We start from the raw sequence: 17,405 nt of genomic DNA on the forward strand, positions 1-17,405 counted from the left end.
ATGTACAGGTTACCTGTTTAGATTTACAGAGGATGTCTAGCACTAGAATTATTGCTCTCGCTCTAAAGCCTCAAACACAGTTTGTTCAGCTGGCTTCTGTCGGATGAGCACGCTGGAAAACCAGCAGCTGACTGGCTGAGAGGGCTGACCGGAGTGTTCTGGCGGCGGGGGCTGTCCCCCTGTCAGAACACAATAGCTCAGCAGGGGAGATCGCTGTACTAAATGTTGGATTGTTAGTACAGCGATTCCAACCTGAGCCGTCAGTTTTTTTATTCATTCAAGCCGCTGGGTTGAAAAAATAAAAATAAATTAAAAACACACAATTGGTATTGTGTACCTGGCTTAAATTTTGTGGTGATACCTCATATGTGTGGTGAAAACACATTTATATATGTGTACGCGAGTTACGTATGTTTATTTTAGTTTTTATTATATGTATCACTTTTAATTCTACTACCAGGAATGTAAACATCCATTGTAATAGGTGATGACAGGTCCTCTTTATGGAAAGACCTGGGGTCTTTAAAGTGGTATTGCCACAAAAAAAAAAAAAAAAAATTATATATATATATACATACATACACACACATACACACACACAACATTATTGGAAAATTTTTTTTTTTTTTTTTTTTTTACTCACCTCTACAGTGCATTGCGAAAGTATTCGGCCCCCTTGAACTTTTCAACCTTTTGCCATATTTCAGGCTTCAAACATTGAAGAATCACCAACAAGTGGGACACAATTGTGAAGTGGAACGAAATCTATTGGATATTTTAAACTTTTAGCAAATAAAAAACTGAAAAGTGGTGCGTGCAAAATTATTCGGCCCCTTTACTTTCAGTGCAGCAAACTCACTCCAGAAGTTCAGCGAGGATCTCTGAATGATCCAATGTTGTCCTAAATGACTGATGGTGATAAATAGAATCCACCTGTGTGTAATCAAGTCTCTGTATAAATGCACCTGCTCTGTGATAGTCTCAGGGTTCTGTTGAAAGCGCAGAGAGCATCATGAAGACCAAGGAACACACCAGGCAGGTCCGTAATACTGTTGTGGAGAAGTTTAAAGCCGGATTTGGATACAAAAAGATTTCCCAAGCTTTAAACATCCCAAGGAGCACTGTGCAAGCGATCATTTTGAAATGGAAGGAGTATCAGACCACTGCAAATCTACCAAGACCTGGCCGTCCCTCTAAACTTTCAGCTCAGACAAGGAGAAGACTGATCAGAGATGCAGCCAAGAGGCCCATGATCACTCTGGATGAACTGCAGAGAACTACAGCTGAGGTGGGAGAGTCTGTCCATAGGACAACAATCAGTCGTACACTGCACAAATCTGGCCTTTATGGAAGAGTGGCAAGAAGAAAGCCATTTCTCAAAGATATCCATAAAAAGTCTCGTCTAAAGTTTGCCACAAGCCACCTGGGAGACCCACCAAACATGTGGGAAGAAGGTGCTCTGGTCACATGAAACCAAAATCCAACTTTTTGCCCACAATGCAAAACGATATGTTTGGCGTAAAAGCAACGCAGCTCATCACCCTCAACACACCATCCCCACTGTCACACATGGTGGTGGCAGCATCATGGTTTGGGCCTGCTTTTCTTCAGCAGGGACAGGGAAGATGGTTAAAATTGAGGGGGAAGATGGATGCAGCCAAATACAGGACCATTCTGGATGAAAACCTGTTGGAGTCTGCAAAAGACCTGAAACTGGGACGGAGATTTATCTTCCAACAAGACAATGATCCCAAACATACAGCAAAATCTACAAAGGAATGGTTCACAAATAAACGTATCCAGGTTAGAATGGCCAAGTCAAAGTCCAGACCTGAATCCAATCGAGAATCTGTGGAAAGAGCTGAAAACTGCTGTTCACAAACGCTCTCCATCCAACCTCACTGAGCTCCAGCTGTTTTGCAAGGAAGAATGGGCAAGAATTTCAGTCTCTCGATGTGTAAAACTGATAGAGACATACCCCAAGCGACTTGCAGCTGTAATCGCAGCAAAAGGTGGCTCTACAAAGTATTAACGCAAGGGGGCCGAATAATTTTGCACGCCCCACTTTTCATTTTTTTATTAGATAAAAAAAGTTTCAAATATCCAATAGATTTCGTTCCACTTCACAATTGTGTCCCACTTGTTGGTGATTCTTCACAAAAAATAAAAATTTTATATCTTTATGTTTGAAGTCTGAAATGTGGCAAAAGGTTGAAAAGTTCAAGGGGGCCGAATACTTTCGCAAGGCACTGTATATAGTTCTATTGGTCTAGCTTGGCACGATGCAAGTCTGTATATCTCATACCTGAGGGGCCAATGTGCAATTGTCATTTAAAAAAAAGGGACAGCGTTGAAAGCTGAAAATTGGCCTGGGTAGGAAGGGTGGAAAGCGCCCGGTATTGAAGTGGTTAACCTCTTCCCAGCCAGTGTTATTAGTACAGTGACAGTGCATATTTTTAACACAGACCACTGTATTAGCGTTACTGGTTCCCACAAAGTGTCAGAATGTCCGCCGCAATATTGCAGTCCTGCTTTAATTCACTGATCGCTGGCATTACTAGTAAAAAACAAACAAACAAACAAAAACGCAGAGCCAATGAGAAACCACTACCGAAGTAACTCAGATCTTTTTTTTTTCCATTCCAGGTGGAAGCTCCAGTCACCCAAGAAAAAACAAAACAAAAAAAAAATAAAATAAAAAAAAATAAAAAATAAAAACTGTCAATGTCACCAATAATAGAAGGAAATCTACATGGTACAATAACAATGTTGCAATTACAAAAATAAAAACAGTTGCAGATTCGGATCGAGTCGAGTTTCCCATAAGAAGGAGGGTAAAGTATTCCCTAACCTGTGCAGATGGTTTCTAAAGACGCGTACACACGTGACGTAGCCGTCTGTCCGACGTACTTAGTCTGGCGGACTTCCCGCCAGACTGTACGTTGGACTTTCCGAACGGGCTACCTGCCCACACACGGCACTTTATCAGCAGACTAATACGGCGTACTAAGTCCGCCGTACTATCCGCCCTACTTTTGAAATGAACGGACTCGCCCACACACACGGAGGAAAGTCCGCTCATTTCGAGTGCGTCTCCAGGTAGGCGGGGCCCGCGAAGGAGACGTCGCTGGCCCCGCCGCCTGGTATGGACTTAAAGGGGAACCCCAACACCGAAAAAAAAAAATCGGCGTGGGGGTCCCCCCAAAGTCCACATCAGACCCTTGTCCGAGCACGCTACCCGGCCGGCCAGGAAAGGGGGGGGGACGAGCGAGCGGCCCCCCTCCTGAGCCATGCCAGGCCGTCTGCCCTCAACATGGGGGGTGCCTTGGGGAAGGGGGGGGCCGCACGGACCCCCCTCCGCCAAAGCACCTTGTCCCCATGTTGATGAGGACAAGGGCCTCTTCCCGACAACCCTGGCCGTTGGTTGTCGGGGTCTGCGGGCGGGGGGCTTATCGGAATCCGGGAGCCCCCTTTAATAAGGGGGCCCCGGATACCAGCCCCCCACCCTATGTGAATGAGTATGGGGTACAATGTACCCCTACCCATTCACCTGTGAAAAAAAAAGTACAAAAAAAAAACACAGGGTTCAAATATTTTATTGCACAGCTCCGGGGGTCTTCCGTCTTTGGGGGTCTTCTCGCCGGACTCCTCCGCTATCTTCTTGTAGCTCTTTTGCTAGCGGAGGAGCCCGGCTTTTTTTTTTGATAAAAAAAATAAATAAAAAAAAAAAAAAGGGTTATTTGTCACATGTACGTAAAAGTACAAATGGATGCATGTGTGACAAATAACCAATACATTTTTTTATTTTTTTTTTTATAAATAAAAGGTGAAATGTCCAAACCCCCCCCCCCCCCCCCAAAAAAAAATAAAAAAAAATAAAAAATAAAATAAAACACAACATTATAAGTTAATAGTGCAATGTCCAAAAAATAAATAAATGGCGATACATATAAAAGTGAAGATCGTCGTGATCCTGGTGAAAACCAAAATTAGGAGCGACTGTGCATCTTCCTCCACCAACAACACCTGTTACACATCCCACTCACCAGATCGCCACGACACCCATTGCAGGTAGTCATATGCTTCAGAGGACTGAATCGCTTTTCAGAGGACTTTGTCATTATATTTATTTTTTCACTTTTTTTGTTGTTTACTAATTGTTTACACGTATAGAACATAAAGCACCGGTTCACACAGAGGCGACTTAGCCGCCTGACAAGTCGCGCTCCGTTCTGTACAATGGAACCGTTCTAATAGGAGCGACTCAAGTCGCTTCGACTTAGAAAAAGGTCCCTGTACTGTTTTTGGGGTGACTTCAGGCAACTTGCATCGACTTCTATACAGAAGTCGTTTTGCAAGTCGCTGCTGAAGTCATGTGCAGATCGCCTCTGTGAGTCGCGCTGCAAGTCGTGTCACTTACTCATCATTCATTTATCTATATATGGTACATGTTGATTTATTATTAGTCAGTGTAATTTACCACATATTATTCACAGTATATTATCACTATAACAGCGCAGCACTATGTTTCATTGTCAATTTATCATTTCTGTCACCCACTGGTGACACCAAGTGTTCTTTGCTGATATTGCACAATCACGGTACGCCTAGGAGAGTGCGGTTTAAATTAAATTTAATATGGATTTCCTTTGTACAAGTTGAAATACTGACTTTAAAATAGAGCACCAGAAATATACGTAATAATGCATGTTATGAAAGTTATCCCATTTTAAAATGTATGTGGGGCCAAAACCACACAATCATGGTCCTGTACTACTAACTGTGCATACAAACATGCAAAACAAGGTCTTAAATAGCCTGGCGATGCTTATGCTAAGTGTGAAAGAGTGCTGAAAAATGACTTCTCAAAAATTACTTGGAACCCCAAGTGTGTGTAATATATTATATATATATCTATCTATATCTCTCTATGTGTGCATGTGTCCATTTGCCTATAAAATAAATAAAAACCCACACAGAGTCCTTATTAAAACAGTGCACCAAATACTCCATCCAAAAGGTTTTGAAATTAATTTATTAGGCCGCCCCGGGGGTCTCTTCCGACTTCTCTGGCCTCTTCTCCCCGCTGTCTTCTGCCCGCTCTTTTGCTAGCAGGGGCCCGGTCTTCTCCGTCGTCGTCTTCCCTCTGATCTTCCTCCGATGTTGACTCAACGCTCTCTCCCGCTGTAACGCAGTGACTCATATTAGGCATGGTCACCGGGTAATGTCAACTGGTAATCCCACCCCTTATGACGTCAACGACCCGGGGCTTGATGGGATGGTGACGTCGTAAGGGATGGGATCACCAGATGACATCACCCAGTGACCACGTCCCATGCCTATATAAGTCGCTGTGAACTACGCACACTGCATTACAGCGTGAGAGAGCGTCAAGTCAACATCGGAGGAAGATCAGAGGGAAGGCGGCGACGGAGAAGACCGGGCCACCGCTAGCAAAAGAGCAAGCAGAAGATAGCGGGTGAGCCTGGGAGAAGAGGCCGGAGAGCACGGAGAAGTCGGAAGAGACCCCCAGAGCTGCCTAATAGATGAATTTAAAAACCTTTGTATTGTTTTTTTTTTACACTTTTTCCCCCGGTGAATGGGTAGGGGTACGATGTACCCCATACTCATTCACATAGGGTGGGGTGCCGGGATTAGGGGGCCCCCTTATTAAAGAGGCTCCCAGATTCCGATAAGCCCCCCGCAGACCCCGACAACCTCCAGGGAAGGGTGGTCGGAGAGACCCTTGTCCTCATCAACATGGGGAGTGTAGGGTCCCCCCTGTCCCAAGGTACCAACCCCCCCATGTTGGGGGCATGTGGCTTGTTATGATCCAGGAGGATGGGGGTGCCTGCTCGCCCCCTCTTTCCTGACCTACCGGGCTGCCTGCTCGGATAAGGATCTGGTATGGATCTTGGGGGGACCCCCACGCCATTTTTTCTTTTTTATTGGTGTGGGGGGTTCCCATTAAGATCCATGCCAGACCGAAGGGTCTGGAATCATCTTGGGGGGGGGGGACCTCACGCAAATGTAAAATTTTCGCTGGGTTCCACCCTCAATATTCTCAGCACACAAGTCGCACCGCAAGTCGGATCATCTTCATCCACTTGCGACTTCTATTCAAATCAATGGGCTCCCATATGGAAGCATTGATTTTTGAATAGAGACAGAGAAACACGGCTGAAAGTTAGCGCGGCTTAACTTGCATTGATTTCAATGCAAAACGCGGGGAAAAAAAAAAATGCGTTTTTAACGCTGCTTTTTTTCCTGGCTTCCGTACTAGATTTACAGCCCGTTTTTTAAAACGTCCGTGTGTATGAGGCCGAAGAGTTACAGTTAAGTTACTTGACGCATACTGAAGCTGCTACATTTGGGCATCTAGGCTTTATTGACCTCCAGGCATGAAAGGGTTAATCCACCATACAATCCTGCAATCTGCCATCCCAGGTCACACACTCACGTTAAGCGTACCTGTGTTATTTCAATTTAATCCACGTCCTCTGTTAACCTAAAAACAAAATGTTCTTCTTTTGAAGGCGAGGCCTCGCTCCTCAGAAGTGCTTTCCTGATGGAAGGTGTCTGGCCTGGAAATTAAAATAGTACAGCGATCATTATTTCATATATGGGACATCAAGACTCGGATAATTGTTCATAATCTTCAGACGTGCGCACCCAGAAACCTACAAAACATGGCGTGTTGGTGCAGCCCGTAGACAGACTCTGTACTAATCTGATTAAAGTTTAAATTTGTCTGCTTGTGTTATTCATGGCACTTCATTGCTTTTTATACTGTATTATAAAATTATTTGTTCTTGTATTTATTAAAGCGTCACTTAATGACCGACCCAGCTACAATCACCCTCCTAATCCCGCACACCCCTATAAAAGACACTTCTTTTTATTGAACATGAAAAACCTAAAAATCTTTTTTTTTTTATTCAGTTCTTCCGGTCCTCCATGTGCTCCCAACTTGTGGCTCTTTTACTGCAACTTCTAATTACGGCAGTGATGGTCAATTTACCTGAGATTTCTTCACACTATGGTCGGAGGCTGCAGACGTGATACAGGAGAGGGTCGGAGGCTGCAGACGTGATACAGGAGAGGGTCGGAGGCTGCAGACGTGATACAGGAGAGGGTCGGAGGCTGCAGACGTGATACAGGAGAGGGTCGGAGGCTGCAGACGTGATACAGGAGAGGGTCGGAGGCTGTAGACGTGATACCGGAGAGGGTCGGAGGCTGCAGACGTGATACAGGAGAGGGTCAGAGGCTGCAGACATGACACAGGAGAGGGTCGGAGGCTGCAGACGTGATACAGGAGAGGGTCGGAGGCTGCAGACGTGATACAGGAGAGGGTCGGAGGCTGCAGACGTGATACAGGAGAGGGTCGGAGGCTGCAGACGTGATACAGGAGAGGGTCGGAGGCTGCAGACGTGATACAGGAGATTTTATATATAAAAATATATGATTGGGGATTCTAAGTCATTTTCTACCAAACAAAACCGATTTTAACTTAAACAACAAATGCCAAAAAAGAGGCTCAGTCCTTAAAACGGAGGGCCACCCTAAAATAAATAACAACATTAACATTCTCAAAACAATACAGGAGAGGGTCGGAGGCTGCAGACATGATACAGGAGAGGGTCGGAGGCTGCAGACATGATACAGGAGAGGGTCGGAGGCTGCAGACATGATACAGGAGAGGGTCGGAGGCTGCAGACGTGATACAGGAGAGGGTCAGAGGCTGCAGACGTGATACCGGAGAGGGTCAGAGGCTGCAGACGTGATACCGGAGAGGGTCGGAGGCTGCAGACGTGATACCGGAGAGGGTCGGAGGCTGCAGACGTGATACCGGAGAGGGTCGGAGGCTGCAGACGTGATACCGGAGAGGGTCGGAGGCTGCAGACGTGATACCGGAGAGGGTCGGAGGCTGCAGACGTGATACCGGAGAGGGTCGGAGGCTGCAGACGTGATACCGGAGAGGGTCGGAGGCTGCAGACGTGATACCGGAGAGGGTCGGAGGCTGCAGACGTGATACCGGAGAGGGTCGGAGGCTGCAGACGTGATACCGGAGAGGGTCGGAGGCTGCAGACGTGATACCGGAGAGGGTCGGAGGCTGCAGACGTGATACCGGAGAGGGTCGGAGGCTGCAGACGTGATACCGGAGAGGGTCGGAGGCTGCAGACGTGATACCGGAGAGGGTCGGAGGCTGCAGACGTGATACCGGAGAGGGTCGGAGGCTGCAGACGTGATACCGGAGAGGGTCGGAGGCTGCAGACGTGATACCGGAGAGGGTCGGAGGCTGCAGACGTGATACCGGAGAGGGTCGGAGGCTGCAGACGTGATACCGGAGAGGGTCGGAGGCTGCAGACGTGATACCGGAGAGGGTCGGAGGCTGCAGACGTGATACCGGAGAGGGTCGGAGGCTGCAGACGTGATACCGGAGAGGGTCGGAGGCTGCAGACGTGATACCGGAGAGGGTCGGAGGCTGCAGACGTGATACCGGAGAGGGTCGGAGGCTGCAGACGTGATACCGGAGAGGGTCGGAGGCTGCAGACGTGATACCGGAGAGGGTCGGAGGCTGCAGACGTGATACCGGAGAGGGTCGGAGGCTGCAGACGTGATACCGGAGAGGGTCGGAGGCTGCAGACGTGATACAGGAGAGGGTCGGAGGCTGCAGACATGATACAGGAGAGGGTCGGAGGCTGCAGACGTGATACCGGAGAGGGTCGGAGGCTGCAGACGTGATACAGGAGAGGGTCGGAGGCTGCAGACATGATACAGGAGAGGGTCGGAGGCTGCAGACATGATACAGGAGAGGGTCGGAGGCTGCAGACGTGATACAGGAGATTTTATATATAAAAATATATGATTGGGGATTCTAAGTCATTTTCTACCAAACAAAACCGATTTTAACTTAAACAACAAATGCCAAAAAAGAGGCTCAGTCCTTAAAACGGAGGGCCACCCTAAAATAAATAACAACATTAACATTCTCAAAAAAATATATATATAAAAAAAAAAAAAAAAAAAAAAAAAATGTTTTTACTTACCAGAAACCCCTGTTGCTAGGCAGTCTTCCTAATCTGCTTCTTCCTATTCTGCAGCGCTTCCTCCTCTTCGGCGACCAGCCCCGCTGTATTCTGGGACATGGAGCCATTCCCAAAACGCTGTGCGACTCGCGCATGCGCAGTGGGAAACGGGCAGTGAAGCCGCATGTCCCCACTGCCTATTTCTCTTCGTTACGATGGCGGCACCGGCACCCGATCCGGTGGACGGATCGGTCACGTGGGGGGGGGGGGGGGGGTGAGCGGTGTCGACATTGCGGGCTAGCTGGACAGGTAAGTGTCCTTAATAAAAGTCAGCAGCTACAGTGTTTGTAGCCACTGACTTTAAAAAAAAAAAAAAATTGCGGCTGGAACACTGCTTTAAGTGGTTAAAGCCATAGACGCGATTGTTCAGCTGAGTCAGCATTTTAGCCCCCTGTTCACATTGACAGCGGCTTTGAAATCGCGTAACTTCCTCCGAAATCGCACGATTTCAAAGCCGCATGTCAGTGCGACGTCAGGTGCAACTTGAAAAAGACACCTGTGCGGCTTCCTGCACAGGATGTCCATGCAAGTCGCACTCGAAGTCACCAAAAAGGTGGCGCAGGAACTACTTTTTCGAATCGACACGGCACAGCGAAGTCGGTGTCGTTTGAACAGCTCACTTGCGGGCAAAAGGGTGCGACTTCTTATGCGATACTATCTGTCAGATTGCACGACAAGTCGCTCCGATGCGAACGAGGATTTGAGCGAGTGTGAAGGAGGCCGTAGTGCAGGCACGAGGACACAAATACCCAACTGGTTGCCACCTCACCTGATGGACACATCTTCATAGGAGGACAAGTCTCGGGGGAAATTTAGATTTGAACCGTTTTCCAGACATGATATTTTGAGTTCAGACCAGATCAATGAAAACCCCAATTTCCCAATCGTGTGGTGATCAATGTTCAGGGCCGACACTCCGATTTCCTGATACATTCAGACACAAGACTGGAGGACACCTGAGAACGGATCCCAATGATGAGATCTCCACCCGGATAGGAAGGCATCCTTGGTGTGGAAGATTGCCAGACTCACCTCCATACTGTTCAGGGTGTGGATCACTTCAAACCCCGCCCCTTCCTTCTGACCAGCCAATAGGGTACAACGGTGGCACTGGAGGTCGGTCTGAGGGCCAGTTCACACCACGTGTAGTTTTTTTTTTTCTGCATCAAAAACTCATGGAAAGTAAGTTATATGGTTTCCAATGGCGTAGTTCCCACCGCGCCGGTCAGCTCCAAAAAAAAAACAAAGTAGAAGAGCCAGTTCACACCATAGAAACGCGGTCCGTATGCGTTTTGGATGCTTTTCTGTATGTGCGTTTTGATGCAGTCCAGTGCATTTTATCCCCCCCCCCTCTTTTTTTTAAGGGCCAGTTCACACCAGATGCGGTGCAGTGCGTTTTTTTTATGCATGAAAAACGCAAGGAAAGTTGATCACATTAATGCCAATGGCATAGTTCACACCGCTGCAGTCTGTTCCAGTGCGTTTCAGAAGAAAAGGGTAAAAAAAATTGGTCATGCTGCATTTTTTTATGTACAGAACTGTACTGGACCGCAGTAAAACGCATCAAAATCGCATCCCGGACCGTACCAATTGGCACCGGAAAACGTCAAAAAAGCTTCATGTGGAAAAAAAAATAAAACAGGAAGCGAACTCACTGCAAACGTGACCTGGAAGCATTGTTTGCTGAAAATAAAGCTTTTTTGGTTCAAAATGACCTTAACAGAAAGTTAAAAGCTTAACAAACGCACTGGAACGCATCAAAAAACACACTGGAATGCATCAAAAAATGCACCGGAACGCGCCAAAGGGCCAGTTCACACCACCAAAACGCACTCCAGATGCGTTCCGATGCTTTTTTTTTTCTTGTTAAGATCATTTTGAACCAAAAGAGCTTTATTTTCAGCAAAAAAAATGCTTCCAGGTCACGTACGCAGTGAGTTCACTTTCTGTTTTTTTGGTGCGTTTTTGGCGCTTTCCGGTGCGATTTGGTAAGTTCCGGTGCGTTTTTTAATGCGTTTTACTGTGGTCCAGTACAGTTCTGTAGATAAAAAATGCAGCATGACCGATTTTTCTATTTTCTCTCTGAAACGCACTAGAACGGACTGCAGCGGTGTGAACTATGCCATTGGTATTAATGTGATTAACTTTCCTTGCGTTTTTCATGCGTAAAAAAAAACGCACTGCGCCGCATCTGGTCTGAACTGGCCCTAAATAAGGACATATGTGTTTCAGTGTGTTTTTTGGTGCGTTGCGGTGCGTTTTTGAGGCATTGTACAGCGTTCCAGTGCATGAAAAATGCAGCATTCTACTTTTTTTTTTTTCTGTAAACTGAAACGCACTGGAACTGCAATTACTGGTGTGAACTATGCCATTGAAGGCCATATAACCTACTTTCCATGCATTTTTGATGCAGAAAAAAAGATGCACTGGACTGCATGTGGTGGGAACTGGCTGAAACATGCTGCATTTCTCCTGCACTGGGCTGGACTGGAACATGCTAAAACGCATCAGAATGCATCAAAAATGCATTAAAAGCACACTGGACCCCCAGTACAGAAATATACAGGAAAAAAAGAAGAATATGGAATGCATCTGGAAATGCATCAAAAACACAACCGTAATGTGTTAAAAACCCTGCATGCAGAAACGCATCAGGAACGGATGTGGAGTGCGTTTTTGTGGTGTGAACCAGACTTGAATGTTTGTAGCTGTTCTTCCCGAGAGAGTTACAGTGTGAATTGGGGCTCATTTACACTTTCCGCTGTCACTGACACCCCTACTGAAAAGTGATACGCAGCAGATTGCTATTCAGACTGCTGGGAGGCCTCCTGTTGGAGGAGTGATCTGAATAGCAATGCACCGAATAGTAATGTGCTGATCCGCCCCCGTGGATATCCGCTTGCTCAGCGGGGATCGCCGGAGCGATCTCCGCTGAGCGGGAAGATGACAGGTCTGTCTCTGCACACTGCGCAGGGACGGACCTGTCACAGCGCCGCTCTCCCCTATGGGAGATCGGGTGACGACGGACCGCAGTGTCGATCCGATGACGGATGGAAAAATAGCTTTTTCCTCCGTCACACTTTTTCGGAATCGGAGCGGGTCGGATGTCAGTGGACGTGTCACCGCAGACATCCAACGCCCCATAGAGCTCCATGGAGCATCCGTTCAGGTCCGCCTGAAAAACTGACAGGCAGACCTGAACGGATCGTCCGTGTGAAAGGGGCCTTAAAGGGAAAGTTCACCTTTATCACAAAACTGTCTATGCAGATAAGGGGGGTCTGTATATAAAAACAAACTGTGCAGCTCTGACTAAAGCTGAATAAAGCCCTTGCTATAGGTGTAGGCCAGACGTTGCTAAGTACTCCCAGGACATTGTTTGGTACTCCCAGGACATTGCTCGGTACTCCCAGGACATTGTTAGGTACTCCCAGGACATTGTTAGGTACTCCCAGGATATTGTTAGGTACGTCCAGGACATTGTTAGGTACTCCCAGGATATTGTTAGGTACGTCCAGGACATTGTTAGGTACTCCCAGGACATTGTTAGGTACTCCCAGGACATTGTTAGGTACTCCCAGGACATTGCTCGGTACTCCCAGGACATTGCTCGGTACTCCCAGGACATTGCTCGGTACTCCCAGGACATTGTTAGGTACTCCCAGGACATTGCTCGGTACTCCCAGGACATTGCTCGGTACTCCCAGGACATTGCTCGGTACTCCCAGGACATTGCTCGGTACTCCCAGGACATTGTTAGGTACTCCCAGGACATTTCTGGGTACTCCCAGGACGTTGCTATGTGAGGCCTAGTCATCACTGCTCACCTCCACTATCACACGATGAGCTCCCAAATGCTGAGCTCAGAGCTCCTGTATCGGGGGAGAGAAGGAGTATGTGCGGGGGTTGGAATCACAGAAAGGGCTCACTCCAGTGATGGTGGAGGTGTTTAGTGATGACTAGGCCTCACTTAGCAACGTCCTGGCAGTATTCCAGTCAGGCTTAGAAAGGTATGTAGATGGCCTACACCTATAGCAAGGGCTTTATTCAGCTTTAGTCAGAGCTGCACAGTTTGTTTTTTTATATACAGACCCCCCTTATCCGCATAGACAATTTAGTGGTAAAGGTGAACTATCCCTTTAACCACTTCAATGCCGGGCACTCCCAGCCCCCCCCCCTTTCAGCGATGTCGCACTTTGAATGACAATTGCGCGTTCATACAACACTGTACTCAAACTAAACTTTTTATCATGCTCTTCCCACAAATAGAGATTTCTTTTGGTGGTATTTGATCACCTCTGCGGTTTTTATTTTTTGCTAAACAAACTAAAAAAGACCAAAATTTTGGGGGAAAAAAAACATTTTTTTATAGTTTCTGTCATAAAATGTTGTTTTCTCCTTCACTGATGAGGGGGCACTGATGGGCACTGATAAGGTGGCACTGATGGGCACTGATGAGGAGGCACTGATAGGAGGCACTGATGGGCACTGATAGGCGGCACTGATGGACACTGACCAGGCAACACTGATCGTCACGGATAGCCAACACTGATGGGCACTGATAGGCGGCACTGTTGGGCACTGACAGGCGGCACTGATGGACACTGATCAGGCAGCACTGATAGGCAACACTGATGGGCACTGATAGGCGGCACTGATGGACACTGATCAGGCAGCACTGATAGGCAACACTGATGGGCACTGATAGGCAGCACTGATGGGCACTGACAGGCGGCACTGATGGACACTGACTGGCAGCACTGATTGGCACTGATAGGCAGCACTGCTGGGCACTGATAGGCAGCATTGATTGCCACTGACAGGTGGCAATGACGGACACTAATAGATGGCACTGATGGGCAGCACTGATGATGAGGTACTAACAGGTGTTACTGCTGGGCACTGATTGGCACTATGATGGGCACTGATTGGCACTGTTGTGGGCTCTGTGGTGGGCACTGGGAGACTTTATTGAGGGGCACTGTCTGGCAGCAATTGGGCAGTGATTGGCAGCTGATGGGCACATCTGATGGGGGCTGTACTGATAATCAATGTGCCAATTATCAGCACAGACCTCCCCTCAGGACAGGGAGAGCCACCGATCAGCTCTCCCTGTCAGCGCAAACCGAGGAATGCCATTCACCGGCACTTCCTGGCTCACGCAATGATCAGCTGTGATTGGTCACAGCTGGTCACGTGGTAAGAAGCCTCTGTCAGAGGCTCCTTACCATGATCGGAGATGCGGCATGTCAGACTGGCACGCCACACTAGCGCTCGCCATGCTGCACGCCCCTAGGAGCCCTAGAGAATAAAACGGGCAATCGTTGCAATTTTTTATGTCACACGTATTTGCACAGCAGTTTTTCATATTTTTGGAAAAATACACTTTAATGAATTTAAAAAAACACACAATATACAAGCCAATTATTTAGTAAAATATGAAAGATGTTACGCCGAGTAAATAGATACCTAACATGTCATGCTATAAAATTGCGCACGCTCGTGCAATGGCGCCAAATTTCAGTACTTAAAAAATCTCCACAGGCGGCGATTTAACCACTTCTGGACTGCCGCACGCCGATATATACGTCCTAACTTTCAAGAGGGATATCGTTGTTACGGCAGAAACTAGCTACCATAACCCCGGTTTCCTCTTGTTCGGCCGGCGGTCCTCTTCAAGATAAAAGTGGTCTCTGCGGCGGATTCACCGCAAGATCACTTTTATCAGCGATCGGGTCCTTCTGCTGGCTGGGCATGGAGACGAGTGAGGGGAAGATGCCCCCCCACCCGTCTCCATACCATTGCAGGGCAGAAGCGACGTCATAACGACACTTCCCCCTATAGCTTTTAAAGGGCCATTTTTTTATTTATTTTTTTTATTTTCAAATGACCTAATTTTTTTTTTTATTGCATTTTAGTGTAAATATGAGATGTGAGGTCTTTTTGACCCCCAGATCTCATATTTAAGAGGTCCTGTCATGCTTTTTTTTTCTATTACAAGGGATATTTATATTCCTTGTAATAGGAATAAAAGTGACACCATTTTTTTTTGTTTTAAAAACAGTGTAAAAATAAAAATAATACGGTGTGTCAGAAAGTATTGCAACGACCGCCATTTTAATCTCTAGGGTGTTAGAAAAGAAATGTATAATGTTTGGGCGTTCTAAGTAATTTTCTACCAAAAAAAAAATATGTTTTTAATTTGTAAACACTACATCTAAAAAAGAGTAGCGGAGGTCCACCCTAAAGTGGACCTTCCTCTCATTGGAACCCTCCCCCCCTCCGGCGCCACAATTGGCACCTTTCAGGGGGGAGGGGGGTGCAGGTACCTGTACAGTACAGGTATCTGCACCCACTTCCGGCGTAGATTCCGCAGAATCTACGCCCCTTTCCGAAGGTGCCCCGCTGCCTGCTGGGGAACACACGGATCCCAGAGACAGCGGGGACCATCCTTATTGGGCAGCGCGACTCGCGCATGCGCAGTAGGGAACCGGGAAATGAAGCATAAAGGCTTCACTTCCTGATTCCCATACCCAAGATGGCGGCGGCAGCACCCGAGAGACGATCGAGAGATCGGCTTCGGGTGCCGACATCGCGGGTGCGCTGGGCGGGTAAGTGTCACTATTTTAAAAGTCAGCAGCTGCAGTATTTGTAGCTGCTGGCTTTTTAAAAAAAAAAAAACGGCGGACTCCTGGCAGACTCCCACTTTAAGTAGTGAAAAATGTTTACAGGTTACCTGTTTAGAGTTACATGAACATCATTTACATATGTGGGCATGACCTACATATGCATTTGCCACTGTGCGCAAGCACAGAGGGGGCTTTAAAAAAAAAAATGATTTCATTTTTTTTTTTTACACTGTCCCGTAATTTTTTATTTTTTTTATGATCACATAAAAAAACATTATTTATTTGCAAAGTTGTATAACAAAAACAAAGGAAAATGTTTATTTATTTTTTTGGGTATTTTTTCCAATTATTTAGCAAACAAGGTTGAAAAAAAAGCAGTGTTGCACGACCGCGCAATTGTCAAAGTCCCGGGCCTCTTTAGCCCTAATGATGACCTCCAGAGTTAGGGACAGCTGACATCCTTCTGTGTAGAGTGGGTTACAAGGCATGGTGGGTGTAATGTAATGTAGATTGATGGGCGCCAGACACTTCTTGAATGCAAATAGATTTATTGTCTCTTGAATAGAACTGTGGGAGAGAGGGTTTAGGGCCAGGACACCCTTACTTGCAATGTTAATTAGCAGACTCCGAGACTTCTATAGGTTAGTGGCAACCTCAGCCTGGACTCCCACCAGGCCACGCCCCCAACGCACTTTGCTCCACCCCTCGAAGCTTGATCACGGGGATCATCACTTCTTCTGACAACAATAAAGCATGACAGGTCCTCTTTATGGTGAGATATATGGTCAATAAGACCCCACATCTCTCCTCTATAATGGAAAGCATCAAAAAATAAAAAACAGTGATCTAATGCTTTTCAAAAACAAAATGGCCTTGTATACGTCGGCCATGAACCAGAAGTGATGTCATGACGTCGCTCTGGTCCTCATAGGCCATAGAGATGAGTGGAAGCCATCTTTCCTCTGCTAATCTCTATGACCAGCCACTGCAAGATTGGTTCCTGGGCTTCACGATGAGCCAGGTAAGTCCGAGAACCACCAAAGTGCGGCGGGGTGTGGTGACCTCTCCCTCCACTTCTAAAAAGTGATCCAGCAGCTAATCAGCCGTTTGAATCACTTTTAGCAGAAAGAGCAACGACTGCTGAAAATCTACCTGCAGCCATAACCCCCCGGTATTTGGCAAGACCACAACACCACACTGCAACCGCCCTACTGGTGCTGCGGCCTTTCAAAAGGTTAAAACAAGGTCTGTGGGGAAAGCCGATAATCAGTGTAGTAGTTGGTGCTACTACAGTGACAGCCGTGACCTTCCGGGTCCTGTGCCGAGCGGCTGCCCCTCTACACACTGACAGGAAAAAGTCATTCACTCAGCATTTTTCAATGAATACAAGGCGTTCTCTGATTGGACGAGGTGGAGAGGAAGGGTTGTGAGGTCACGATCTTCACTTCATCCAGAGAGAACACCAAGTATCAATGGACGACAAGTGCAGTGACATCACCGTTCTTCTGCTCCATTGAGAACTACCAGTTGCTCTGCCGCGGTGGCTGATGAGACTTGTAGTTTTTTATTCACAACTCACTGTGAATGAATGATGCGGCTGCGCCGTCATGCTGAATTCTAATTCGATGAGAGGCGGTAGGAAGAAGAACGCCCCAGGTTCTGTAAGCGGAGGGCTGGTTTAAGGATAGGG

The 17,405-nt window shown here is 47.1% G+C and overlaps 1 protein-coding gene across 2 annotated transcripts in view; it reads right to left on the reverse strand.

Moving 5' to 3' along the window:
• The window catches only part of PAQR5 (progestin and adipoQ receptor family member 5), a 617,270-nt gene that overhangs the window by 86,681 nt on the left and 513,184 nt on the right, over positions 1-17,405 (reverse strand). The window contains exons 1-2 of one of the 2 annotated variants that reach the window (XM_077472844.1): positions 9,859-9,899; positions 6,472-6,584 (exon numbers count right to left, since the gene is read on the reverse strand). The exons of the other annotated variant lie outside the window; for it this stretch is intronic. The gene's annotated coding sequence lies outside the window, so the exon portion shown is untranslated. Of the gene's footprint in view, positions 1-6,471; positions 6,585-9,858; positions 9,900-17,405 lie in introns of those variants that run through there. 2 annotated transcript variants of the gene reach the window in all.

The sequence above is a fragment of the Lithobates pipiens genome, unplaced genomic scaffold (assembly GCF_037356315.1).
Source record: "Lithobates pipiens isolate NorthernLeopardFrog02 unplaced genomic scaffold, aLitPip1_a1.2 Scaffold_8, whole genome shotgun sequence".
NCBI lineage: Eukaryota > Metazoa > Chordata > Amphibia > Anura > Ranidae > Lithobates > Lithobates pipiens.